The sequence below is a fragment of the Moschus berezovskii genome, chromosome 25 (assembly GCF_049115385.1).
Source record: "Moschus berezovskii isolate FMDL1 chromosome 25, NW_MosBer_1.0, whole genome shotgun sequence".
NCBI lineage: Eukaryota > Metazoa > Chordata > Mammalia > Artiodactyla > Moschidae > Moschus > Moschus berezovskii.
The window spans coordinates 16,190,315-16,196,001 of NC_142484.1; the positions used below are offsets into that span (position 1 = coordinate 16,190,315).

The following is a 5,687-nucleotide window of genomic DNA, read 5'->3' on the forward strand; positions in this document are numbered from 1 at the left end:
TGTCTGGAGGAAGTGTTGATGGGATCAGTCCCAGAGTGTTTGGAACATGTTCCAGAGACTGAAACAATAAGCATATATAGTTCCACACAGTTTGTGGAACCCAGGAAGAAGCGGACAGTGGCTCTGCTGGAAGGTCCCTGCTCAGGGTATCTCACGAGGCTGCAGGAAGGTGTCAGGCTGGGCAGTATCACTGCAGGCTTGACTGGAGCTGGCGGACCCACCTCCAAGTGGCTCAATCACCCTGGCAAAGTTCCCCAGGTTTCTGGCCGGAGCTTGTCCCGGGGAGACCTCTGCCTGGGGCTGCTCCACATCCTCCTGGCATGGCAGCTGGCTCCCCTAGGAGAGAGCAGTGTAAGCACAGGCCTCGGTTCCTCTGCAGTTTCCGACTGGGCACCCAGGGGCTGGCAGAGTGACAGTGACAAAGCTGGCCTCCAAAGGCGAGGAGAAGCTGCCCAGCAGTGCTTCACTCTCTGTCCAGCCACCAGAGAGCTGCCGTGAGCCCGGGCCCCCAGCTCCGCGGGGCAATGAATCTGAGCCCAGAGGTCTCTGTTGTGATTGACCCCTTTCACCCTGAAACTGTAAATGTTAGTCACTCAGTCATGTCCAACTCTTCGCCACCCCATGCCTGGACTGTAGCACACCAGGACCCTCTGTCCATGGAATTCTCCAGGCAAGAATACTGGAGTATGTTGCCATGCCCTCCTCCAGGAGATCTTCCCAACCCAGGGATCGAACCCAGGGTCTCCTGCGTTGCAGGCAGATTCTTTACTGTCTGAGTCACCAGCCCTTCACCCTGGTGAGTAATAAAAATCAGGGCCCATGTGCTCAGATGCTTTGTCCCTCAAGGGAGAACCAGGGGCAGGAAAGGCTCACTGAGAAGGAAGGGCAGCCGGGCCCATGGAGTGATGTCATTTGACAGGACAAGGCTGCAGAGACCTCTGACTTTGCACCCCCTCAGGTGAGCGTCTCTCCTGGCTCCAACGTCCTTGAGGGCCCAAGGAAGGTGAGGTAGGTGTCGGGATCCCCGCCAGGATACGGCAAATCTGGCCAAGATCACATTATGCAAACAGGGGATCTGCCAGGGGAAGAGTGGAGATGCAGAGAAAGCAGATTCCCTGAGCCTTGGCTCAGCACAAGGACAGCTTACAGACCTGTGTTAGTTGCCCGGAAAAGCCCCCCAGCCTCCCCCGACAGTCACCGTAGACTCCTTGGGAGGGGCTTAGCCACTGAGTCCTCCCCTCTCTAGTAACACCCTGCAGCAGAGCCCCAAACGCACACCTGTTTTCTCACGGCGGCTGCCGTGGCTGGGGTTCAGTGTGCAGGACTCTGCAGGGCTCCGTTATCAATCTGACTACTGTTCAAGGTGCTCTGGTACTTATAGGAATTTCCCAAAGAGCAAAACTTCAGGGAGGATGATTGGTGGGAGCCGACCACATCCATCCTCACCTGCTCACTGCCCCCCACTGTGCCGAGGAACCCACAGGGGATCTTGGGGATCTTGGCTCCAGGAAAAGCAGGGCTGCTTCAGTGCCCTGGGTTCCAGCCACTAAGGAACTTACTATTTCTCCATCCACAAAACTTGAAGCCCTTCAGAGTTTTTAGGCAAACCAGAATCTACTTATCTCCAAGGTAAACTCGAGTGTCTGCTTGTAAGGCCATGCGCCCTGTGTGCCTGTGTCCATACAGCACTCACAAGGAAAGTTAAACAAATGAGTCAAGGCTGGACAAGTGAAAACAGGTATTTTACATTTTTGAAAACCTGCCCGAAAGTTCTTCAATAGCACTCATGCTCTCTTGAGTCACCTCATGACCTCTTGCTCCATCCATCTCTCAAATGACAAGTCAGCGGCAAGATGCTACAGCCAGAAGGGGGCATGGCCCTGCACATCTGTCCTCTAAAAGGAACAGTCTTCAAAAATAATTTAGGATATGAGGGAGGGAGCGTTTCCTGCTGGAACAGCCAGGGACAGAGTAACCAAATTATATCAGAGTGCAAACATGCTTACCTTGATCTGTGCAAGGTAGAAATGCTAATACCTCCTGTTACTTGTTTCAAGTTTGCTCTTTGTGTCCTGTGGATGGTTGCCCACAGCAGGACATCTGTCTATAGACTACTGATCCCTCAAAGACAAGGCTTTGTCTCAAATAACAGTTGTCATTTTAAAATATGGGGAGCAAGACTGCCCCCTACTCACCTGTCCGCCCCCTCCACCCCTCCCTTCTCAAGTTAAGAGCCATTTGAGCAGGGGCCTATAGATTTGGCCATAGCTCCAGCAAAAAGGTTAAGGGAAGTGGGTCCTGCTGCCCAGAGACCATTAAACTGCTGATGGAGCCCCTGGCAGTGGTTGGGGGAGGGGGCGCTGCGCGGATGGTAAAATGTTCCTGATAATCAGGAACAGACTGTTCGTAGAAGCAGACTAGAGAAAATATTCATCAGGGACACATGATTAAGTGTTAGAAGAAGTAGATCCTGAAACTAGGATGCAGAGAGCCAGAAGCCACAAAAGCCAAGTTACACTTGTCACCAAGGGTGACAACAACAGGTTTCAAAGTTCATGTCCTCAAGGAGTGGTGTGTTCTCCACTTTCAGTTCTAGGCACATGGTAGGTGCTGGTGAGACACTCATGTACATGACAACTACCTGATTCAACAATAAAAGGGTCTAAAGCCAGAAGCATCTGTCCCTTCACTCTCCATCAGGCTGAGTCCCAGGGCGGCCCCTCAATGAGAGCCCGAGTTGTGCACAGCAGGCTGGCCCCTGCTTGAGTCTCACACCTTCCAGGGGAGTCATGCCCAGCTCTGTGTTTCTCCTTGATTGCGCTGCTCTGTGGTATTTTTAGCTTGGCATCTTAGCAGTTTCTCAGATGCTGTTCAAGATGCTCATGGCTCCGTCTTGAGAACTACACAGTACAAAACTGGGGAGCGCTCCCGAGACCCGCCCACTGCATCTTTATTCCATAGCTCCACCTACGAGGGTCTCTATGTGTTTTTTTTGTTTTTTGGGTTTGTTTTTTTTTTTGCTGTAGTGGGTTGTGGCACACAGGATTTTTAGTTGCAGCATGTGGACTCTTAGTTGTAACACGTGAGATCTAGTTCCCTGACCAGGGATTGAGCCTGGGTCCCCTGCACTGGAAGCAAGGAGTGTTAACGACTGGACCGTCAGGAAGTCCCGAAGGTCTTGTGCCAGTTTTCCTCTTTGACAGGCTTGGGTGCCAGAAGCCCAGGCTGGATCTAGCCTATAAATCAACCTGAACTTTGGCAGGAAATAAAAGAGAAAGCTTTTAAAGATATTACCTTTCTGTCATTAGGCAGAGTCAATTCTCCAAGGGACTAACGAACGACCTTCATTTGACTTTAGGTGGTTAAGCAGCTAGATGGCTTATGAGCAAGGAAGCTCTCATGTGTTAACCTCAACAAGGGACCGCAGAGGGCACATGTTCAATCCCTGGTCTGGGAAGATTCTACATGCCAGGGCTACTAAGCCCATGTGCCACACTCCTGAAGCCTGCATACCCTAGAGAAAGTGCCCTGCAACAAGATAAGCCTTCACAATGAGAAGTCCGCGTACCGCAAGAGAGTAGACCCAGCTCGCCATAACTAGAGAAAGACTGTGAGCAGCAATGAAGACCCAATTCAGGCAAAAAGAATTTTTTAGTATCCTTCACTTGTTGTTTTTTTTTTTTTTTAATACATAAGGGTGGGATCCCTTTTCTATTTACTGGAAAAGTTTAGGAAATATAGCAACAAATAAAAGTGAGATGGAAAGACTTTACTGATACTAGGATAGCGTGTCCTGTCTTAGAGATTTAGAGGTGTCTGGATCATCTTCTGTACGAGCTTAAAAACACTTTCTCTTATAAGAAGTTTAGGAAGAGGAGAGGTAGCTTTAAAGCCATTACACCTAAAGGTAAGGGCAGGGTGAACTACAGGCGAGTTGGGGCAAGGGGAAGAAAGCGAGGAAGCCCTATGTCACCTCTGGATTTCAGATTCCTCTCCTTGTAAAGAAGGAGTTAAGGTGAAAATCATTTAGACCTCTTCTGCCTCTGTTAGGATGTCTAAAGGTCTGTATAGTCAAAGCTATGGTTTTTCCAGTAGTCACGTACAGATGTGAGAGTTGGACCATAAAGAAGGCTGAGCGCCAAAGACTTGATGCTTTCAAACTGTGGTGCTGGAAAAGACTCTTGAGAGTCCCCTGGGCTGCAAGGAGATCCAACCAGCCAACCCTCAAGGAAATCAACCCTGAATATTCATTGGAAGGACTGATTCTGAAGTGGAAGCTCCAATACTTTGGCCACCTGATGCAAAGAGCCAACTCATTGGAAAAGACCCTGATGCTGGGAAAGACTGAAGGCAAGAGGAGAAGGGGGTGGCAGAGGATGAGATGGTTGGATGGCATCATCCACTCAATGGACATGAGTTTAAGCAAACTCCCGGAGATGTTAAAGGACAGGAAAGCCTGGCATGCTGCAGTCCATGGGGCATGGCCATGACCATGTTCCTGGTGGAAGGAGACACGGCATCATGTGGGGTGCAGGGGACTTGGTGTGGCCCTCCCCCACCAGAATCTGGAGGACCTGCTGCTCTTGTTGTTAGAATGTCTGCACATTCTTTGCTCATTTGAACTTGGCAAGGCTGTCTTGTCCCCCATAGCCTCAGCCTCCTGATGCATAACTGAGTTCACAGAACCATCCAGAAGCCACTGCCTCGGTCCGCACACTGAGGAGAGTCATGATATGGTAGAAAGAAAATGAGCCTGGGGTCAATATTCCAACTCAACTGTGTCACTGTCGACTGGCCCTGGGCAAGGAACAAAAAGAGCCAAGTGATAAGAGATGACAGCCTTCCAGCCATACACACCTCTTGGAAGATTTTTTTTTTTCCAATGAGTTGGTTTAATTTCCAGTGGTACAGAAATCAGAACAGAACATAGACTTAAGAATATACTTTGGCAGGATTCTGAACTGGGTTTATATGAATCTCATAGCTAAGGTAGAAATGGCTAAGAAGAAATGAAGACAAATGAGCCAGTGTATGATTATTGTTTTTTTTACAAAAGTTTATTCTTAAATGTACAAGAAGTTCCAAGACAACATTTCATCCTAGCTAGAGGGTGCAAAAGCTGTTATGGTAGGGAATGCCGATGTTTGTACAGGAATGGAACTAAGGGTCATCACTGTCTCAGGTCCATGGAACAGCTTATTTTTTGCCAGATTTCTTAATTCCACCCGTGGCCAGAGGGCCTTTCCCCTGGCCTTCACTTTGAGCTCCTCAAGTTTCTTCAGCTCCCCCTTCTGTTTCTGCTTGCATGCCTTATCTTCCTCATCCATCTCCTTGCCTTGCTTCTTGGGCTGCTTCAGGGGCTTCTTCTTGCCACCTTTTTAGCCCGACATGGCACATGCTGCCCCTTCCCCCGGTGATTTTTTTTATATACAATTTTTTTTTTTTTTTAATTTATGGCTGTACTGGATCTTCGTTGCTGCATGGGCTTTTCTCTAGTGCAACCTTCTCTCTAGTTATGGTTTGGTGGCTTCTCTTGTCACGGAGCACAGGCTCTAGGCACACAGTCTTCAGTCCCTGCTGCACGTGGGCTTCAATAGTCACAGCACACGATCTTAGCCGCCCAGGGCATGTGGGATATTTCCAGAACCAGGGACCGAAATTGTATCCCCTGCATTGTAATGTGGATT

General features: G+C 49.3%; 1 pseudogene; it reads right to left on the minus strand.

Moving 5' to 3' along the window:
* Positions 1-5,196: 5,196 nt before the first annotated feature.
* On the minus strand, positions 5,197-5,390 carry LOC148773867 (translation machinery-associated protein 7 pseudogene; annotated as a pseudogene).
* Between the last annotated feature and the right edge of the window lie 297 nt (positions 5,391-5,687).